Genomic DNA, 24,087 nt, shown 5'->3' with positions numbered 1-24,087 from the left:
GAATAGACTGAGACCTCCGAAACCATGAGCACCAAAATAAACCTTTCCTCCTCTAATTGTTCTTGTCAAGTCTTTTAGTCACAGCAGTGAAAAAGCAGACTAAACCAATAACACACTATACAATATTATGATATAATACCAGAAATAACAATATCACAGCATCATCATTTAATTCCTGTGATATGACAGATGCAATATCAGATACTCTCTAAACATCCTCTCTTATGTTTAAAACAACCCTGCACTATTCCTACTTAATGGATGAGGAAGCCAAGGACTTAAGTGAATTACCTATGATAACACAGGGTCCCAGAGTCAGCTATGGCAGAATTACCCTCTGCAGAAACCAAGGGAAGTGCTCATCAGAGCCCAGATCTTCACTCTTATCACATGATATTGGAGAAGAACAGGAATTCAGAATGATCAGACCCAAGCCCTGGCTTCATATGTAGAAAGGGAGGACCAGCAAGAGGAAGAGATTTGTGCAAGGCATTGGGAGATCCAGAAATAAACTCTAGGTCTCCTGATTGTCAGAAGTATGCTTTTTTGGCAACACAGTGAGTCTTTCTCATGTTGAGCCGGTTACTTCATGTCCTGTGAAAACAGAAACAGAGCCCATCCACATCAGAATGATGGCAGCAGCCTGTCCTCTCTCCCTGCACTCCCTCCTGACCCTGGAGACTCTAGCATGTGCTTCCTGGAACATTCAGAGCTGCAGCACCATGAACTGAGAAGAGCTGAGAAGCCTGGGGAGAGAGCCCCCAAGGACGACAGGAAGCACCCATGTGCTTTCATGATCTTCCAGTGGTCCATTTCCATTGTGACTCTCCTGAAATAGAATTCAAGATCAAGGGACAAGGAGGGCTTGCTTGGATACATGTGTGTCTCTTTTGTTGAGATAAGACACAACAAAACCCAAGTCTTTGAAAACATGATCTGAATCAGCAAATCACCTGATTTTTTTTTATTTAATGCATATTTTTCTTAGTTTATATATTGGATAAAAATAAACTGTCTCATACAGATTTTTTTTAATACAGTTTTGGGGAAACTGAATTTAAAATGTACCTAACATTATGTAATCCTTGAAATACAACAGTTATTTACTCTGCTTTGATTTCTAAGCTTTCTCTTTGATGACAAATATTAATATTTATCATTTTTCTGATGTTGGACTAATGAGAATCTTAAGTGTTTATGAGAAGGCATTTAAATATTACAGTACTGTGGATGTATTTGTTTTCTGATTTATATTCCAGTCTTTTACATCAACCAGCATTTATTTATTTTTTATTTTTTGCTGAATTCTGGGTTGTTGTTCATCAACATTTTTAATATATTTTACATACTCAAAACTGACATTCTCTATGTTTATTTGATGACCAAAGTGAATATGAGACTTCCCCACGTAACATTGTACAGATAAAAGGCTAGTTTTGATTTTCAAAGTGAAAACTAGCATATACATATAAGAATTACCTGCAATAAGAGATAGGCAGATTTAACAACACCAATTTCAGATAATATTTGTTGAGGGCTCACTATGTGCTAGGCACTATGTAGGGCATTATTTATATCAATGATTTACTTATCTTTACAATAACTCTAAGAGCTTGGTAGTATTGTCATCTCCATTTTCCAGAAAGTGAGGTACACAGAAGTTGAACACTTCACTCAAGATAACACAGTAAATGAAAAGCAAAGCCAGCAGTCAGACCTCAGAGCCAGATAATAAGCTCCCCGTTGTGCCTTCCCCTTAAGAGTCTCTCCTTGACTCTCCAGCATTTGAAAATTCCTATTATTTGCACAGTACAAATAGCCAATCTGCATAGAGTATCAGCCTTCAGGATAAAACCAGGAGATCAACTTTCAGATCTTGATGACAACAATGAGATAAAATTTGTTCTATCAGAGGCCATGCATTTTTCTATGTACAGACACAGAGCCATGAAAAAGACCAGCAATGTCCCTGTCCTCCTGGAGCTAACTTTCTATAGAGGGAAGACAGACAATATTAATACAATAAATGAGGTAATAAACCCAATATGAGGAGGAAATGAGAGGCTAAGCAAGCTCAGAGAAATCTTAAGAAAGGTTGAAGTCTAGGACTTGTGTAGATTCACTTGCCTCTACACTCCACATGTCTAACATATAAAATGTCATAATTCTAACATGTAAAACTGTATATTACCTCTTCTTTCCACTAATCAATAGATCCCAAACTGTTCTTCCTCAGTCCTTTTCATTCTGTCCATCTACACCCTCCAGCAAGGGCTTTGCTCTTGATTATCATTGCCACAAGGCTGAAAAATCAGATAAGGAAGGATATGCACCTGACATCACATCCATAGCAGATATAACAAACACTGAACAGAAGCCAGATAAAGAAAATAAGAAGGAACTGTTAGACACATGGAACCTGGTGTCTGATGAGCAGGTTAATAGGCCTCTGAAGCAGCCTATAAAAATACTACCTTAGAGAGGAATCATCCAAGACTGTAACTGATGTTCTGGCAATATGGAATGACAAAGAAGTCTAAGAGCAGATTCTCAGTAAAGAAGTAAGCCAGGAAAGAAGTTCTGGACATCAAAGAACAAGCCTTCAACCACAGTACCAAAATTCAGGAATAGGACCATTACCTCGATAATTAAACCCCAACTCCATACCTTCACTCCAAGGCCCTAAGTAACTTGGGCATTGCCTATATGGCCAATCTCATTGGTGCCAGTCCCCACTTTAATCCCTACAGTCCAGCCATAGAGATCTTCTTTCATCCCTTTGAGTAGGCAAGCTCCTTCCTATGTACCAGCTCTTCACATGGCTGGCTCCCTCTCATCCATTACTCAGGCCTATGCTTAAATATCAGCACCCTCTCTTATCCTTTTATTAGGTCTCTGCTCAAATCACTGGCCATTTTGTCTAAATAGGTTACCCACCTCTTTCACTATCACACTACTTCACAGTCATCCTTCTTGAACTTGGCATTCTATAAAAACAAGTGTCTGCTTGCATGTTTCCCATCTCTTCCATTATACCCCATAAGGGCAGGCACTGTGCCTGACTTGTTTATTGATAAATACCCACACTTAGCTTAGTGTCTGACCTACAGGAGGCCTCAGTACATGCTTGCTGAGAAAATAAATGATAAATAACAGAATGACTCTCCAAAGATGCTGAGGGCCATTACCAAGTAGGAATGACGCATCAAAATTTATCTGTGGCCACTGGCTACTGAAGCTTCCTGACCTTGTTTCTACCCACTAAGCCAGCAGGGATTTCAAACTGCAGTACTCACCTGTTGTTTTTATACCCTGAGTATCATTTCCCCTCTTCTGAAATTATCAATACCTCCATTTGAATAGGGTATCACTATGGTTTGGGTATGAGGTGTTCCTCAAAAGCTCATGTGTGAGATAATGCAAGAATTCCGATGAAATGTTCAATTATGAGAACTATAATCTGATTGGTGGATTAATACACTTGAATGGATTCACTGGGTGGTAACTACAGGCAAGTAGGGTGTGGCTGGAGGAAGTAGGTCACTGGGAGCATGCCTTTGGGGTTTATATTTTGTCCCTGCCACCTCCCATAAACACATCTCCCTCCCTGTGCTCGGGTGCGCTCTCTCTCTCTCTCTCTCTCTCTCTCTCTCTCTCTCTCTCTCTCTCTCTCTCTCTCTCTCTCTCCCTCTCTCTCTCCTAGTGGTTGTATCCTGGGCTGCTATTCTCTGCCTCATCTTTGTCCCAGAGCAATGGAGTCAGCTGACCATGGATTGAACCCCTGAAACTAGGAGCCAAATACTTTTGCTCCTCCAAGTTGTCCTTGAAAGGTAGATTGCTCACAGCAATACAAAGCTAACTAAAACAGGCATCTCTCTGTATATCCATGCCAGATATGCAATTCCATATACATCAAAGTACATATGAACGGTACCTTTGTTGCTGAGCAATGAGGCATCCCTGCCTATTTCCTTAAGATGAACCTCTCCTCTCCAGGGGTGGGCATATTCCCCAAGACTGGCCAGTCACAGAATCCCCTCCCACTGGGTGCAGAAATAATTCCAAGAGGTTGGCATATGACATGAGGAAGTCCTTTAACCCTTTTTAAATATTGGGATATTATGGGTGTATTTCAGCCCATAAAATTGAGTCTGTCTAAATTTGGTGAGAGAAGAACCCTGGTGACTTAAAATAATATATTACATCTGCTATATCTCATATTAAGAATAAAATGAGGGGCTGGGGTTGTGCCTGAGTGGTAGTGCACTTGCCTAGCATGCATGAGGCACTGGGTGCGATTCTAAGCACCACATACAAATAAAGAAAATAAAGGTCCATCAACAACTAAAAAATATTTTTAAAAAAGATTAGAATGAGGCTCCTTTGCCTCCTAGAAGAAATTTATTTACCCCAATTATAGTGCCCAATTCTTTACATAAATTTGATCTGTATGGATATCTTTCTAACCAGTTATTTGTGGCCATGGCTAAAAGGTGAAATCACCCAGAATGGGTCCCATTTAGATCAAATTGGGCGCTTGGGGAGTTGGTGCAGGCCTTAATACCTCAATTTCAACTACACTGGAGTGTGATCACCTATTTCTCTAAAATATCCACCTATGATTTTTGAATAACTTATAGTCTGTACCGCAAGGGAGTTCCAAATTGGTATACAAAAGTCAGTAAAAATAAGACCTACCGCTTTCATATGATATAGTGACAGAGACTTAATTTTAATTACACAGATGATTGTAAAAACACAAACTTTCCCTCCTCTTCCACCAGCCAGCTTTTTGTTGCTATGTTCCTCTTCCATACCCTCTGCATTTCTCCTCTCTCTGGTCCCTGTTTTCTCCTGGATTACTGCCTTTTCTTTCACCAGGCTCATTCCTGGGAGAGGTTAACAGGAGTTATCAGTGCTTCAGGGTTAAAAACAACCTTATTCTAGCAAGTTCCCACCCCTCCCTCCATCTGTCCTCAGGCTCTGACTCCATACATAAACTGCCTGGCACTGGTTGAACATCCCCTGGCTCATGCAAGCAGATAAGTGTCCTTTAGGTAATACAGTGTAAAGAAAGTAGCAGAGGGCTTTGTTTTTGTTTTTAAAACTGAACATACCAGAAGACTTCAAGACTTTTAGAAAATGAAAATTTTGTTGTTCCCACACACCACAAACTCCACTGATTAAGTAACTATAGACTGTAGTCTCCCTTCAACTGAAATATGCATGCATTAAGCCTCATGAGGGAGTACTGATACTTCAACATTATCTATGATGGTTTTTAACTCCAGTAACTGTAAGTGTGAGAAACTGGAAAATATACTGAATTTTAATAGAATTCTAATTGTTAATAGAAAGAGGAAAATCCATAACAAGGATGCTAATAAACACATAAAAGACTGAGTCTTTAATTTCCAGAAAACTGTCAATGAACCTTTTGTGAACTTGAACACCTCGTCAATTTTCTCTTCCACCCATACTTATTCATTACAAGAAAACACTGGCATACCTACAAAATGTCCCTAATATATGTAATTTTTAACTGTATTAAACCCTTTAGCAACAACATTCTTTTCCCCTCTCTCTTTTGCTCTCTGTGGAGTCAACAACTAGAAAAATAAATCTACCACATTGTGAAATAACCTTGTGGTAAGTAGAGAGGCTTAGAAAATGAGATTATGGTGTGGGGTAATATAAATTCAGGCTAAGAAAGCTCCTGGACCTTTGACATTAGGTTTTACATACAAATATAAGTGCACTCATTTTCTGTGAAGGAAAAAAATCTTAAAAAAAAAGAGGAACTAAAGGGGATCAGAATCTTCCACTCCCAAAATATGCCACTTTAGCATCAGGGTTGTTCTGAGCCAGATACAGGGAAAAATAAATAAATAAAACAACTCTGCCCTCCCCCATCTAGCTAAAAACAGGGCATAAATTTCCCTCAGCAAAGGAGACATATTTGTAAAGGTGGTCCTGGCTCCCTCCCAGAGACCAGAAAGGAGTCTTATCTACATAGAGAACCTTACTAGAAACAACCTTTTGTTCCTAGCCATCTTCTCCCAGCTATGCCACACCACTTTTTTCTTTGTCTAGTTTCTCTCCACTGAGCACAGAAGCTCCAAGGTCTGCCCATGGGTTTGGAGTCTTCTTTCCTATGAAGGCCTCCATGTAAATACATAACAGTTTCTCCTCTTAATCTGGCTTTTGTCAGATTCATCTCCAGGGCCCGGGAGCAGAACCTAGGAGGATAAAGAAAAGATATTTTTCCTCCCCTACAGTCTCCAATATATTATGAATAATCCAGAAAATTAAAGGTGTTTAATCAAATTATCCTAATTATTCTGCCCTGAAATGGAGAGTGGGATAACTATTTTTTAAAAAGAAAGAAACCAAACTTTATAACAGGCAGCTTAAGTAGTTCATTTCAAACTATTGCCTTAGAATGTAAGAATAGTATTAGTAAAAGTGGGTTGCATTTTACCGGAACAATCCTTTAAACCTTTTCCATAATACTGTCATGGGCCATGAAAGTTTCTTTTGAACACAGCTTTAATGGGTTTATCCTTTCCCCTCCAGCTATGAAGAATGAAACAAACTAAATACAAGAAAGAGAGAAACAAACTGAAAGTTGATATAAGGAAAATCCTGATACAGGTAAGCAAAGCCAGAGATACAAGAGCTTCCCCACCCTCAAACATAACTCAGGGCACAACCTGTTGTTAGTTCATCAAATTGCACAAGAGCTCTGTGAGGGGCCATTTCTCCTCTTTCACTCCCAAAGCCTTCAAATTGCCACTTTCTAGATATTTCATTTCCTTCTGAGGCCTTTACCTATTTATACCTGATTCATTTCACAATATTCCTTTGTTAGCATTGGTGACTCTCAGTTCTAAATGTACTTTGAAATCACCTGAGAGACTTAAAAAGGAAAATGCCAGCATCTACCTCCCCTCACCCCGTCTAATTTGATCTATTTGGATAAGACTAGCCCCAGGTGATCTAATTGTAGCCAGCACTGGTTGGTAAGTAATCCAAACAGATTAATATTACATAAAAAATGAATTTCCATAAGAAGGGACGATAACTTAAACTCCTACCTTAATAATCAGATATAACATGTTACTTTAAGGATCATAGATTCTTCCTTGAATTTAGAGAGACTCAACTGCATGGTATGATACATCTATTTTCCCATGACAGGGCTCATTACATTATACCCCAAAATATTTAAAGCAAAGGAATTTGAAAAAGTTACAGAAGCAAGAAGGTTCTTCCTCCCTCCCTTTCCTGCAAGCAGGTCATAAAACCCTGGAAGGATTTTCTGACCTTCCCATGAAACACGGCATAAGACCTCTCATACGAAGTGTCCTCCCTATACCTAGAGAAAAAAAACATCTTGATCTCTGGAGACAAGGGTGATAGCAAAGAATCTAAACAAAGAGCCCATGTTATATTTCCTCCAGTTTATTAACATTAGATCAGACTTTAAAAATCTAATCAGACTTCTTCATAATTATCTCATTTTTATCAAAGTGAGCATGAAAAATACACAGGTTTACCAATTTATTCAGGTCTTCATTTCCTCATGAAGACTCCCATGTTTCACAAAAATTTTATGAAATAAATTCATATTATTTTCTCGTACTAATCTGTCTTTTGTCATAAGTCTAGGATTGAAAGGGTAAAGTTTCTAAGCTGCAAAGCCTGAGTTAAAATGTAGAGGACCAGGCATTGTAAACCTGCTTCTAAACTGCAAAACCTGGGTTAAATTCCTGAGGCAGTTAAGACAATGCCCTACTGGCCATTTGGTTGTAACTTAGGACTCTGTGTAGCCCGGCACGTAGGCATTCAAGGCCCAAACCAATCAGTTTAAATGTAACCCCCTCGTTAGGAATGACCTATCACTCCAGCCAGCCCTGTTCCCGCCAATGAATGTACTAATCAAGTCTAAGAATTGTTGTTTGATTTTCCCACGGTGTATGGTGATTTGTTAAAGGAGACTACGATGTATGCAAAGCCCCTGCCCTCTCCAAAAAGTGTACTTAAGCATTTTTCAACCCCTGCTCTGGGCTCTGGGCTGCTTTCCCTTCCTGAGTGAGCCTGGAGCCTCAGCGCGCTGAATCAGGATCCTCAATAAAAATCCCCTTATGCTTATTGCATAAAGCCAGTCTCTTGTGGTCTCTTCTTCCGACGTTTCGCTAGTCCCTTACAGGATGAGTGAGAAAAAAATAGTTCTCCTCCCTTGTATCCGTAATACCAAAGCATTTACAAAGGAAGAAGAAAAAAGTTCCAGAAATGATATATGGGAGGTAAACAAAAATAGTAGAATTAAAAGTATTAATATATTACACTCAACAGTCAAAATATGATAAAGAAATATAAAGCATATGCATAAAGTTGTGATTTTATTAACAATAATAACAGTAAAATCAAAAGCTACCATTTATTGAATGCCAGCTACTGTGTTAAGTACTTTCCAATGAGGGTTACCTCATTGAAAACTTAAAATACTCCTCAGCAGTTAGAATTATTACTTCCATTTCATACATGAGAAAATTGAGGCAAGATTAGGACACTTTCCCTAGAGTCACACAGATAATAACTCATAAGGCCAAGAGTCCATTCTCTTAACCACTATTATCTCTCACCTAGGCAACTCAAGCATCTCCTAAATACTTGCTACTCAAAATAAAGTACATGAACTAGCAGCATAATCCTATTAGAAATAGAAATACTCTTTGTTCCATTTCATATCTATTGAATTAGAATCTACATTTTAAAAGCAGCAAGAGATTCATATGCACATTAATGTTCAAGTACTGTCCTACCTGGTATTTCCACATCAACCATTAACTTTCACAAATTTACTATCCATACCTCATCTACCTTCAAAAAAAAAATTCAAACATTTCATTTCCCCACTTAAGACTGATAAATGATTTCCTAAATGTCCTTGGAACAAAATCCAAAATTCTTTTAAGATGTAAATAACTAGCTTGGGCATGGTGGCACGTGCTTATAATTCCAGTAACTCTGGAGGCTGAGTAAGGAGGACCACAGTTTAAGACCAATCTGGGCAAGGTAGGGAGATCCTGTCTTAAAATAAAAAATAAAATAAATAGTGCTGGGGATATAGCTCAATGGCAGAGTGCCCTCGGATTGTATTCCCAGTACCTCCCTTCCCACACACACACACACAAAATACAAGTAACCAACTGTGCATATTATCACCCATGCTTGCCTCTGCAGCCTCATCTCACCACTTCCTCCAGCCATTGATTTTTATACGGCAAGCACCCAAACCTCTTTCTGCTCATCAAATCCCAACATCTCCTTTCTTTCCTTACTTCTTCCACAGCTAGAACATACCAGCACTCACCACCATTATCACTTCCCTGTTAGCTACATTCATTGATCTATCACCAGCACATATGGTGGTATCTGGCAGAGCCAGAAGCAAGAAGAATGTGCTGGATACAAGCACATTTAGGATGCCGAGGGCCTCTGCTGTTTCCTTTGCCCATGTGCTCTTTGTTTCTGCCATGATCCTCATTGTTGTTCCTCCTCTGTCCCTTGTCCTTTCCATCACCTTTTGCTGTGATTTGGATCTGGCATGTCCCCCAAAAGCTCATGGGTTGAAAGCTTGATCTCCACTGCAACAATTCCAAGAAGTGGTGCTTGAGGAAGTAATTGGATCACAAGGGCACTGACCTCATGAGTGGATTAACCCATTGATAGCTGAATGGACTACTGGAAGGTAATGGAAACTATAGGCAGGTGGGGCATAGTTGGAGGAAGAAGGTTACTGGGAATGTACCATCAGGGACTATATCTTGTCGCTGGCCCCTTGTTTTCTCTCTCTCTCTCTCTCTCTCTCTCTCTCTCTCTCTCTCTCTCTCTCCAATTCCTGATTATCATGAGCTAAGCACTTTCCTCTGCCACACCCTTCCACCATGACGTTCTGCCTTACCTCAGGCCCAAAGCAACAGAATCAGCCAACCATTCACTGGGATCTCTGAAACCAGGAACCAAAATAAATCTTTCATTCTTTAATTTGTTTATGTCAGGTATTTTGGTCACAGCAATGACTCTAACACACCCCTTTACAGAAACTCACCTCCTATCTACAACCTCATAGCTACTGAAGTTGTCAGCTTCAGAAAGAAGCACAAACGCGTCCATACGAGTATATCCCCTAAATTATTCACCAGCAGGGTGACAACTGTTTCCCTTCATCCTGAGGATCCTGGAATGGGCCCAAGTCCTTCCTAGAGGTAGAGAGAATATCTCACTGACAGAAGTAGGCTTCTTTTCAACCCAAGATTCAATATCTTTCAACATCAGGGACCTCTCAACAGACAGAATCTAGCCGAAAACTTCACAATCACCCTGCCCACAAAGGAAAACATCACTATGCTAACAAGATGGGTTAGCAAGAGTTGTGACAAACTTCATATATTAAATGTGATGACTAAACTTGCTACTAAGAAAACAAATGGCAAATTATTCTATAAAATAGATATCTGGCTTAAGTTTTAATCTTGAGTAAATACAAATTTTCATATACAAAATGACATTAATAATGAAAAACAAGAGCTATTATTTATCTATTTACTGAAATCTATTGCAAGTCCAACAACATGCTCAAAGTTCAAATGCTTTCTTCTTTACCATCATTCCATGAGGCGTGAATGGTTATTATCCCCATTCCACAGAGAGGAAACCAAGCCTAAAATAAGTCTAAGAGAAAGCTAAGATCTAAAATCACAAGCCTCCACATGACCAACCCCTAGTGCTTTTCTGTTATGTTTTGCTATTTAGAGAGCTTTTTCATCTAAGAAGTCAGAGACATGGACATGTCCAGAGAGACAGACCCTTGGAGGAGGACCTCAAAGGCTGAGATTTTCTTCAGCAATGTAGACGTTGAAATAAAAGTAACCTCCTACATCTTATATTTCAAAGCTGCATTTCTACATTAAAAGAGAAAACTGAAATTCAAGGAAAAGATGTGGGAAGAGAGTTCAAGGGTGCTTATGAATGCAATTCCACAAATACATTTTAAGTATCTTCTAGTGGTCAGGCAGTGGGCTGGAAGCTGAGTTATCATTGTCACTTAGTAGAATGCTGGGTGACACAGCTTGATGGGGGAGAATTCTTGCATAGTGAATCTTTCAGGAATGTTCAGTCAACAATTTACACAACTGTTATGTTATTATCTAATTATGTAGAAATTATCATTCATAAAGGAAAAGTGAGAGTTACTAGCTTATTATCTGTGAATACATAATTGAAGGGCATATGTATCTTTTAAAATCAAAGTTTTGTATGATTCAAATACCTCTTGTACATTTCTGATACCTTATATCAAAGGGTTAGATTTTAATATCTGTGAATGCAAATACAGTATCAGATTGTGTTATCAAGTATCTGAAAGAACAAAATGGAAAAATATGGACAGCCAAAACAGAAATGGAACATATTGAAGCTGCATGTACATACAATTAAAGATAAGGATATAAAAACATGTCCTAAAGCAGTCCACAAAATATTTACAGAATGAGGCTCAGACAAGGATATCAAGTAGAAGACAGTATGACCCTGGAAAGGTCACACACCATTCTGTGAAGCCTCCAGAAACCTGCCTCCTTTGAAACAGGATGCTTTTGACACAAGAGCATGAGAGAAAGACTGTATATCACTCCCCTAATTTATAAAATGAAAGAGATAGATGATTTATAAGTTCCTTTCAGCTCTAACCCAGTAAATAGTTTTCACCTCTGTGGCCCTTACACCTCAAGAGACATGAGTATATAAAGATGCTCAAAAGACATTTGTTGAGTTAATGAATTATTACAACCTTACCAATACTAAGAAAAGGGACTTTACAAAATTGGCCCAGTCTGTGGCATAGAAAGAGCAAATTAGTGGGAAAACAATTATCTAAACAACTGCACATGTGATGCTCCTGTTTGCTGACTGCTGGCAAGAGGAAAATAACCCTGGGCTTGGAAATAAGATGCGTGGTCTAGTCTCTGAAACAAACCAACTGTGTGACCTTGGGCAAACTGCATTACCACCTGGGCCAGTTTCCCCATCTCTAAAATAAAGGTATTATGAGGCTATATATAGCTAACTTTCGTGGAACCTTTACTATATGCCAGGAACTGTTCCAAGATCTTTGCCTTAGACTTAAATGATCTCAAAGGTTTTAAAAGCACTAATGTTTACTGTCTAACTACAGAAGTAAAAAGGTTGGGCTCGCTCTCAGCTCTGAAAGGTGGGATCTTTTTCTAAGCAGAGATTGTGAAGCACAAGTGGCTACAATTCCAGTACTTCTATTCACTGGCTGGGTTAACATTCTGAATGAGTTGCTTAACCTTCCTGACTTTATTTTCTAATGTGTAAAATAGTTCGTTCTTTCTTTCATATAGCTTTTTAAAGGACTGTTATAATAAATGTAATATATACTTAGTAAAATACATATTACTTTTTATTATTAGCTGTGTAACCATGGGCAAACCATCTTCTGCATTTTCTCATATACAAATGGGAGATGCAGTGTTACTAAAAAGAGATCATGTGAACACGCTCTGTAAATTATTGTTCGCTGTTTTTGAAAAAAAATGCAGATTCTCTAATACATGGAACACATTATACAATCCTATATCTCATACGCATAAAAGTATAGATAACCAACAGTAAGAAAAACAAAGAACAAAAATCTTTACTAAACATTTCTCTCTAGTCCCAGCTCAAGCCGACTGGACTCAGACCTAGGGAACCAAGAATGCAGGAACACTTGGGAGTTGTAGTTCTGAACGACAGGGCTGCTACACCGAGCGGCTGAAAAAGACTCCAACTCCCAGGAGACACCTCGCCAAGCCAAAAGGCACGTAGGGAGGTGAAGTACCAGATAGTTTGGACACAAAAGGCAGGACTCCAATTCCCAGAAGCCTTCGCTGCACACACTTCAGGTCATAACATGGAGCGGAAGAGGAACTTTTAGGCACACCTGGCTTAACCACAGGTGAGAGTTCCCACCGTTCTCTGTAATCTAGTCCCGGCCCAGCTGGGGTCAGAGCCTTTATTAAAAAAAAAAAAAAAAAAAAAAAAAAAAAAAAAAAAACGGGTGAGGGACGATGTATTTTCCACTGGCCCGCAGCACATTTCTGAGAAATCCAGAATAATAATACCAGTTAGCTTGCAAATGGCAAACTTTCACCAACAAGACCTCAACTTAAATTTCGGCTTCAGACAGCATCCTTGGGCCACTTGAGCACTAAGCCCGCCCCCCCCCCCCAGATTAGCACTGTGAGAGGTAGGTCCAAGGTGACACAGCAGAGGCAGAATCTGAACATACCAGAGGAAGCTGCAAATACAGCTCAAGTTCCACTAAGTTGCGGGAGTCCCTTCCACAGCCCCCCACATATGGATATACCTTTGAAATTCCCATATATTAATCTAAAAATCAAAACCGCAAACATAAAATATAAGTACTGATGAGTTCTCACACAACTAAGAAGATACTTTTTTTTTGGGGGGGGGGGGAGTCTTTTAAATATCAAATGTGCATTTTTCTCCCCCAAATACTGCCTTCTACATGCCCTGCTTTGCTCCTGTCTGGGCACCTCTTCAGACCTTCTTTGGGGACCCTAGAGTTTAACACAGAACTGTAGGGGCAGGGATTCCTGCTACTTATCTATGACACCTTCAAACACTGGATCCAACAGAGAGGCCAGAACCGACTACAGCACAAGTGGCAAAGTATGTGGGCTGCAGCGACCCCATACCTTAGTTTCCCCATTTATAAAAGGCAGAGGGTGCTGAAGAACTGAGGGGCCTGAGTCCCAAACCCGAGATGTCTCAGCGGGTGTGAGGGTCCTTCGGACAGAGCCTACCGCTAGCGCTAGCCCAGTCCCCGCCCCACTGGGCCTCGGGGGGTCGTGACTCGACGCACGTGGAAATCCAGAACCGCATCCCAGGTACACTGTTCCACTCAGGCTCGCCCCACACCCCTACCTTCCAAGGTCTTGGCAGCTGGGAATGAAAGAGGGAAGGAGCGCGGGGCTGGAGCGCTGCCCGAATGTGTGCCCACTGGGATGGCCTCCAGCGGGACTTGGGGGTCTGAGTGCCAAAACACTCTGACAGGGACACAGCCGGGCCGGGACTGCAATTCCCAAACGGCCTCACGGTAGGGGCGGGACCCAAGATGGCCGCTCATCTGGAGACAGGTACAGCGACCAATAGGCGCACAGCACGCGCCTACACTGGGCCAATCGGAAGCCATGAGGTAGGAACCCTAATTATTCTTTCACGAAAGAGCCATTGAGTGAGAATCTCAGAACGGGATTTTTTGTCACAAATCGTACAATCCTTGGCCTTTTCCAAATGAAATAATAAACATGACTCTTTTCCTGTGAAATGAAAGCCCGCGCTGTACTTTTGCTTTTCTCTTTCCTCCTAAAACGCGTTTTCTTGCTCCCTCACAACTCCCTTCTGACTGGATCGCCTTTCACTGCCTTTCCCCACTCCCCACTCTGCATCCTTTCTTTTCTTTCCTTTCTTTGCTTTTCTTCCCGGTGTTGGGAATTGATCCCAGAGGGGCACACCCCTAGCCCTTCATATTTTTGAGACAGGGTCTCCCTGAGTTGCCCAGGCTGGCCTGGAACTTGCGATCCTCCTACCTCAGCTTCCGGAATTGCTTTTATCCTTCCTGATTCCTGAAGCCTTCCTCTCTTTTATTTCTATCAAAATACAAGCCCAGAGTTCCTTACGCTGATCCAGTTTAGGACTACACTTTTCCCTCCCTGACATCCCATCAAATTTGCACCACAGTCTCCCTACTTCTCTTCCTTCCCCCCTTTTTCGTGTGATTTTTTTTTCTCCTTAGCACTTGTCACTACCAAGCACATTGAAGTTTGTTTACTTATATCTTTTATTGCCTTACTTGTCCCCCAAAATGCAAGATCTATGTAGATGTGGATTTTGTTTCTGTAAGGTATTTCCAGTACCTAAAAAAAGTGCCTGACACACAGTAAATATGTTTTGAATAATTGAAATCTAGAGGTGACCTTTCTCCTCTGATGCAGATCAATTAAATTCATCTCTGACCACCATGGATCCCTAGTACTTGCTCTGTTTTTTAATTTAAAAAAAATTTTTTTTCAGTATATTCTGTACCTGATGTCATGTGGATGTGGGAGAAATCACTGATTCAATACCAATTCCTAACCTCAACATTTTCTGGGTCTGGTGGTGTATGAGAAGTAAACTTAATTTTGCAGTAAATGCAATTGCAAATTGCAGAGCAGGTAAATAACTGTCACAGCAGGGACTGGAATCTGGCCTTCAGACTCTTTCCCACTACTAGCCATCACTTCTTAAAGACACCCCTTTCTTTTCTCCCCTCCCCTCTTGCCAATCCTATTTATAAGGAAGAAGAGACATTTGCCAGTCATCTTTTCCATTTTAAAAGGGGAAAACAAAGCGCAATTATACTGGACAAACACTGACATGTGTCCCTAATTTCCCTAGTACAATATCCATTTTATTCTTTTTTTTTCTCTTACTTTTTTTCTTTGACCTGATTCATTACATTCAGATGATTACACCAAGTCTTAGATCTCTCTTCCTTTCTGATATTTGAACCCCACAGAGAGTAGCAAGGTGTCCTACAAAGCATCATGGTGTGAAATACTGATGTCCTTGGAAGCTTGACTCTCAGAGAATGTCACACTGGATTATAGTCAGATTGTGCATATAACACACAGACACTCTGGGCACATAAAATATTAGAGAATTGTGAATAATAAGGTGAAACTGAAAACAATTATGGTTAAAACAGCAGGAATGTGATCAATATATATATGCAGACTAATTTTGTGCCTAGAGATTAAAACATCCACCCCCTTCAGGCTTCCTAGCTTAATCTTCTGTCAATTTGGGGTTCTTTCCTCAATACAGCAATTCTTTCTTGCTTTTACAAGCACAGACTTAGCTCAGCAGTCCCAGCTTTTCTCAAGCTTATCGGCATGTGAGATTCCAACACTTGTGTCAGCAGCCAGACTAAACATGGAAGAAAATCGCTGAACCATTTGAAACTGGAAAGCTCAACAACTAGACTCTCCTCCTGAGGAAATTTACCAGCTTATATCATAATATCTTCTACTTCATGGTTAAAAGGCAAATATCATCACAGTACTCAGAAACAATGCTATCCAAAGATTGTTACAACATTGTCAGACCCTATAATGAGCACATAGGTATTACTTGGCTGTGGATGTTGCTAACTGCTGAGCTGAATGTCAACTGTGGTCTTCAGCAACACATCCATTTACAAAGAACATTAAGACATGGAACTTGGGCTGTGGTTGTGGCTCAGTGGTAGAGCGCTCACCTAGCACTGGGTTCAATCCTCAGCACCACATAAGAAAAAATAAATTAAATAAAGGTATGTGTCCATCTACAACTAAAAAAAAATTTTAAAGACATAGAACTTCCCTTGAACCAGACTCCAAGTATCAAAACAATCTAATTTACAACTTGAGTGAATAATCATATTACTTTGGGTTTTCCCAGAAGCAGATCCTGAGACAGATAATCAAGTACAAATAGTTTATTTCAGAGGTAAGTGCAGGAAATAACCAATAAGAGAGTAGCAAAGGAAAATAGGCCAAAAAAGAAAAAAAAGGCCAATCCAGTTTATACTAGCAGGAACAATTATAGCTTAATAATTCTAGGGAATTCTGGGAAGCAATACGGAACACATACATGTCTTATTCTGGAAATGAGTTATCTCACCAAGGAAAAAAGACAAGTTAGTTGTTTAAACATAAATTCCCAATCAGTCAACGAGGGCTATTTTCAGGGACTATTAAATTCCTGAGTTGTCTGCGATGGATAAGTAGGTGAAGATACCTCAGTGGCCAAACATAGGCAGAATTAGAATTACTGCCATTGGAAATCAGGCTGGCATGCACTTAAATGGTAAGAAAAGGGTATTGACAGGCACCACTGTCTAGTACAGATGGCTTTGATTCACCACAAGCTCACATCACTGATAATCCAAAAATTAAGTAGATATATACAAAAATAAAGAACCCAAGATGGCTACCACCTTGTATCATCATCATGTGTGAGATCATATTTGTAAATCTTCATTAAGATGTATAAACAGGGCTGGGGTTGTGGCTTGGTGGTAGAGCTTTTGCCTAGCATGTGTGAGGCACTGGGTTTGATTCTCAGCACCACATATAAACAAATAAATGAATAAAAAATAAAGGTTCATTGACAACAACAACAAAAATTTTAAAAAGACATACAAAAACAAAAGCCACATTTGTGCAGAGAAATAGGAACTCTTTGAGGACAGGAGGAGGCATTGGGGGATTGGGGTGAGATAGGGCAGGGAGGAGGAAGGTCAAGAAAAGAGCGGCATGGTGCAGTGGTGCACGGCTGTAATCCCAGCAGCTGCGGAGGCTGAGACAGGAGGATCTCGGGTTCAAGGCCAGACTCAGCAATGGCGAGGCACTAAGCAACTCAGTTAGACCCTGTCTCTAAATAAAATACAAAATAGGTCTGGGGAGGTGGTTTAGTGGTCTTGCTACTAAGTTCAATCCCCAATACCCATCCACTGCCCCCCCCAAAAAAAAAGAAAGAAAAGAGGAAAGGGGAATTTTTTTTTTAAATTATTTTTTTAGAAGTAGTTGGACAACATACCTTTATTTTGTTTATTTATTTTTATGTGGTGCTGAGGTTTGAACCAAGGCCTCACACATGCTAGACGAGCCACAATCCCAGCCCCAGAGAGAGGAATTTAAGGAAACTATTGTTGAAGACAATGTGTTTTTATTTATTTCATGATCTTGCAGAAGCTCAAGTAAAGGGCTCAAATATTTTGAGAAAGTAGTACAAAGATATAGTCAGTCTTTGGGCCTAAAAGACAATTTTGTGAAAGACCTTTTCTGTAGCACCACAAGTAAATAGCATTACTTGAAATTATAGTCACTATATAGTTGTCTTTTTGTTTACCATCTGTCTCCTCCAAATAAAATGTAAACTTCATGAAGGCAAGAACTTTGTTTTTATCTTATTCAATAATAATCACTTGTCTGGGTACAGTGGTGCATGCCTGCAATCCCAGAGACTTACGCAGAAGGCCCTGCTGGGCAACTTAGACAGACTGTCTTAAAATAAAAAAATAAAATGCCTTATAGTTGTAGCTTAGTGGTACAAAACCCCTGGATTCAATCCCCAGGACTTCAAAAAATAAAATAAAATAAAAATAAGCACTTAATAAATATACTTCAATGAATGCCTATATTATGGCCACAGACAAAACAGAAGAGTCTGGCATTTGGGCTCTTGTAACATTTCTATTTTAATATTTATTTCTTAGTTTTAGGAGGACATGATATCTTTATTTTATTTTTATGTGGTGCTGAGAATTGAACCCAATACCTCATGTGTGTTAGGCAAGCACTCTACCACTTGAGCCACAATCCCAGCCCTCTTGTAACATTTAACTAAGTCATAAAGAGGCACAGTAACCTTGCAATAACCTGCCATTATCCCAAAGCACAGGACTATCCCTATTTGTGGAAAGCCTGGTGGTCACATACTGTTCAACTTTAGTGAAACAACCCCAACAGCAGCCTCTTCAAACCCACAGGACCCACCAGGAAATCTTTACTATGGAAACAATTTCAAAACAAGAAAGGCCTTAACAATCAAAGAGTTCAACCCTCTGCATAATTCATCTTAGCCATATGTTACAGGTCATAAAGTAGACTTTCAGTCAAGAATCTTGGGGGGATTTATTTGGGAAAACATGATATCTAATATGAAAATGCTATATTGGAAAAAGGAAAAGCAATACATTGTTTTTACAACACAAAGTGTAGAAAGGTTGGGAAACTCAGCTGTTTCCACATTGCTCCAGTCGCCAACCCAGATTTCTTAGCACATAATCGTTTAGTTGTTTGGACATGGAATATTCTAGATGCTAGTAAGAGCAAGAGCCATCTTATGATATGCTAAAATTCTCAGCATTTCTGCCTACTACTTTTTTTATTCTCTCGTCTTATTTTCCCTTTGTTGCTCCATGTTAAATGTATTCCTTGGGTAGATTTGTTCATCAGATATTTAGAGATCAGTCTATTCCCTATAGTTAGTGAACATATGCATGCTGTCTCCTTTTAACCATGCCTCATAAATAATCACACTTAATCCTTCTCACTGCCATCTTTTGCAATCATCTTCCAGTTACCTAGAACATAAGGTGCATAAAACTAAACTCAGTGTCCAAGCTGTGATCTCACTAGGGTGGCTCGCAGATAAGCCATGATTTTTCATCTTTCTCTTTCATGAAATTATTTCTCTAAACACACTGCCCTGGTTTCATGGCGGCTTTAAAGACATTTCATCATTCTGAAAGATAAAACACAGTAAAAGCCTTTCCTCAAAATACAAAAAAAAAAAATCTAGTTCTTTAGTAGAGGACATAGGACAGAATGACATGCATTTTTAATTCAGTAATTAAAGGTTCCTTTGTGCCAGACACTGTGCTACAGTTTGAGATTCACCAACAAATGAGGTATACATCTGGAATTGTACTATAGTGAATGCAGCACTGTTCTAAGTTGTGAACAGATGAACAAATAATTGTGATGCTGTCTAGGAGTCCATGTCGGAATGAATCAATTTTGCTACCAGTGGTGGAGGGGAAAGGGTATTCCAGCTACAGGTAATAGGCAAGCTGCAGAGCTCAATATAGATTCATCCATCTGCAACAAAGAGGGCAAGTGGAGTTGGAGCGAAAGAGACCAGAAGAGTCCCAAGGGTCAGTTCATGAGTCTTTTCTTAGTATATTCCTTAGTTTGCTATACAATAATTTGGGAGTCTGATAACCATAATATAAATCACTTCATTTGAAGACAAAAAAGGTAAAAAGTCATTCAAGAAGTATTTATTGAACATAACATTGTTGACTACCTCTTTTTTTTAAAGATGACTTTTTTTATATAACTTTATTTATTTTTATGTGGTGCTGAGGATCAAACCCAGTGCCTCTCACATGCTAAGTGGACACTCTACCACTGAGTCACAACTCCAACCCCTACTGATTACCTGTTGAATCACCTACAGCTTTTAGACAGTGGTACCCGCCACCAAGCTGGCTTTAATTATTGTGTGTTGCTTTTTCTTTTCTTTTTTTTTTTTTTTTTTGGTACTGAGAATTGAACTCAGAGGTGCTTAACCACTGAGTCACATCCCCAGCCCTTTTTTATATTTTATTTAGAGACAGGGTCTCACTGAGTTGTAAGTGCCTCTCTTAAGTTGCTGAGACTGGCTTTGAACTCACAATCCTCCTATCTCAGCCTCTGGAGTCACTGGAATTACAGACATGTGCCACCACACCTGATGCTTTATTAAAATTTTTAAATTTACTTTTTAAATTTAAAAAGTGACTCACACATGCAAGACCAGCACTCTGCCACTGAGCTACAACCCCAGCCCCTGTGCGTTGCTTTTTTGGTATTAACAACTCTAACTCTACTAGAGACCAAAGTGAACCCTGATTTCTGTATGTCTCTAATAAGGTGTTTTATCTAGTGTTTTGAAATTTTCCTGTGTAGTATTAATGTTACCTCATTGTCCATTTGGGCTCATGTTGTTTACAAGTGAAAATAAGAAAGAAAACACTTGAACTGTTTCTAAAGGACAAAAAAAAAAGGAGTTGAAATTTGGAATGGCACTTCTCACGTAGTCAACCACCTCAATGGACTAAAGCACTGTTTGTCTTTCTGTAGACATGGGTTTATATTCTCATTTCATGCTTAATGTCTTATTCTTTCAACATGGACATTTTGAGGCTAAAAAATTACTTGGTTAAAAATAAAACATGTAATGTTAGCCAAAAAAAAAGTATTTATTGAGCACCTACTATATGCCAAGCATTGTTCTGGGTGCTAGGTGCTAGGTATATGGTAATAAATGAGTTGTAAAAAATTCTCAGCCTTCATGGGATTTATTATAGAGAAAAGAAACACTAATATATACATTTATAAATATATGATAAATATTGACATATAAATGCCAGAGAAAGGAAGCAGAGTGAGGGACTAGAAAGTGATAGGTGGTCTTCTTTTACAGAGGGTGGTCAGGGAAGCCCTCCATTTAAACAAAGACCTCTTTGAAAGGGTATCATGAACTGAGGGACCCAGCCAGGAGGAAACTGATGTAAAAATGTTCCCGACACAGGGAATGGGAAGTACAAAATCCTTAAGTAAAAAAGAAGCTTGGCTTGATGGGAAAACAGGAAAGAGGCCCTGTGACCAGAGAAGAGCCAGTGAAAGGGAAGAAAATGGAAGGTGAGGTCCAAGGTACACAGAGGCTTCGTAGGCCCTGGTAGGATCTTTCAGGAAAATGTTAAATTACCCCATAAATGTAGTTGGCAAACAGTATGTAAACATGGATTACATGATTGCCTATCTAAAACTTTTGGGATAGATATGTTTTGGAAATTAGTTATTTTGTATTTTTAGAAAGGTACATGCCTATTCTACCTAGTCCATAACATCCCTCGTGCAGTCCTGGAACAGCACCCTGTCAACAAACATATTTCTGTGTCTGCCACAAAGTCTATGGGATAAACAAGTCATTGAAGCATGCCATAAATGAAAATCAGTTTGCATTAGAATCTACTTTTGATCTTTGTGTAAGTAGCCTCCTTAGTTTTCAGAGATTTTTTTTTTTATGGATTTCGGAACTGTAGCTAAGGGACTGTGGACCTGTGCTTGCACTTGTATGGAAAACTTTCCAGAAAATCCCAAGTGATTGTGAACAGTGTTTGGAGGAGTGAGATGGTGGCGGTGACAGGAGTGTCTTTTCTTCTACTTTAAAATACCTTCCAAAGCTCTGAACATTTTTAGCTAAGAATTACTTATGTTATTACAATAATACAAACTTAAAAAAAAATTTAAGGTGGATATCAACATTTTTATTAATGTAGTCTTTGGGTATGCAACAATATGGGTGGTATTAAGGAAAAATATGTTCAACAAAAGAAGCAATAGAAAAGATTTTGAATATGCATTACAAAATTGCTTCTAAATTTAAGTATTTTAGTCATGACATTCAACTTTTAACAGGTTCTCCATTTACTTTTCAGATTTTTTTTTTGTATTATAAATATGTCTGTGGACTGGAGGGAGTCATAGAATAAAATGAGTTTATAAGGGGTAGGAAATTCATTTCTAAATTCAAAATAAAATATATTTTTAAAATTTATGATAGATCATGCTTCCTAACGTTCCAAGAAGTTTCCTTCTTTTCCTGATAGAACATGGTCCATTCTCAGGAGTTGTGATGATTCTGTTTTGTTTTGTTTTTAAGGCAAATCTGTGGGGTTTTTTCTGTTTTGATAACAGGATGTCATGCTTGTGATAAATAATTGCCTGAAAGATATTTATAATGTACAAACCCCTAAAATATTTAGACATTTTAAAATTGCAATTTACAACCTCACTATTTCCTAGCACTCTCCCTCAACAAAAATTCAGAGAGATGTATTTAACAGACGCTGCATTTCATGGTGAATGTTATTGGCTGTGTGGCTGAAAACTGTAATTAGCCATGCTTCACTGATTCATACATGAATCGTTTGGAGGTTTATTATTCCACTGGAATGTTAATGAACATGAATACAAAATACTCTAAGAGATTTTCTTTTTATCTTGGTAAAGTACATATGGTAAGGGGAAAAAACATTTAAAATAATTAATGAAAAAAATACTACGTGGATATAAGTAGCCCCTTGACTTGTTTGAATAGTAAAGAAGACTGTATAATTTATTACAGCCTCTTCTCTCTGAAGCATATGGTAATTTTGCAAGCATTGACTGATACAGCTTCAGGACCCTTACCAAGTAAATATTAATAAAACTCAGGACTCCTAGCTCTTTTGACCTTTGCTCCAGTTTCCAGGTAAGATGCTTCCATATCTTCAAAAACAAAATGGTCATGAAACCAAAGCTCAGATGTCATTTATGAGTAGCATTCTCTTATGAACCCAGTTGAAAATAAAAGTAATTTAGGGAAAATGATATTTCAGCACTGCCTTCATCTAGCAGGGATTTTCTTCATGAGAAAATTAAACTAAACACAAACTGGAAGTATGACTTAACTGGGCCTGCTTCTGCATTTAGGGTCACCAAAGCATACTGTAAATGGAAATCAGATTGGTTTAGAATCCAAGAACAAACTCTACTTTTGACCTTTAAAAAGCTCATGATGTATATGCCCACAAAATAAACAAAATAATTTCAAAGTAAATTCGTTGAGTGCACCTGACCTTTGGAACAGAGCAGATGATGTTAATCAGATTTGTACAACGTTAATCTAGCTCAGCCTCCATCTCTCCATGTATTTTTTTTAAATATCATAAAGAAGAGTCTTACAACAGGAAATCTTTCAAATCAGAATAGGTTTAGAAATATTATAGAATGTATGACCTGGCTTCAAACAATGAAGTATATATATAGCTCAAACATGTAAGCCAGTGAGCATTATGACTATAAGCCAATATATTATATGTCTGAAGAAACAATGACTTCTAAAAAATATTAACCTTGCTGGTGATGCACACCTATAATCCCAGCTACTCAGAGAGTGAGGTGGGAGTATTATGAGTTTGAGGCCAAACTGGGTAATACATCAAGACCTCATCTCAAGGGGGAAAAAAAGAAGAATTAAAGGCAAATATTAACCCAAGCACATTGTAGGCAGCCTTCTCAATAAAATACCGTTGGAGTCCTCTACTATGTAATGTGTTGGTAAGGCAACTTTGAGTTGAAAATGGCCCTGCATATTATAAAAAGTTATTCCATCTGGCCATTGTTTCTATTTTCATCCAGTCTCATCATCTGCATTTTAGACTTTGAGTGTTTAAGCCATGTCCTTCCCAGAATAGCCCGTTAAGTATATTGGTAGACATATGCTCATCTTCCCAGGATCATCTCATGCTGAATAACCAATCCTGACCCCATTCCAACCCATAATCCTTCCCAATCCAAGTGTCTCTGCTTG

General features: G+C 38.9%; 1 protein-coding gene across 1 annotated transcript in view; it reads right to left on the bottom strand.

Moving 5' to 3' along the window:
• The window catches only part of LOC144374243 (uncharacterized), a 138,955-nt gene extending 124,776 nt beyond the window's left edge, over positions 1-14,179 (bottom strand). The window contains exon 1 of the mRNA XM_078037165.1: positions 14,020-14,179. The gene's annotated coding sequence lies outside the window, so the exon portion shown is untranslated. The remainder of the gene's footprint in view (positions 1-14,019) is intronic.
• Between the last annotated feature and the right edge of the window lie 9,908 nt (positions 14,180-24,087).

This window comes from Ictidomys tridecemlineatus, unplaced genomic scaffold, assembly GCF_052094955.1.
Source record: "Ictidomys tridecemlineatus isolate mIctTri1 unplaced genomic scaffold, mIctTri1.hap1 Scaffold_63, whole genome shotgun sequence".
NCBI classification, from domain to species: domain Eukaryota; kingdom Metazoa; phylum Chordata; class Mammalia; order Rodentia; family Sciuridae; genus Ictidomys; species Ictidomys tridecemlineatus.
This window is presented reverse-complemented; position numbering and strand designations above follow the sequence as displayed.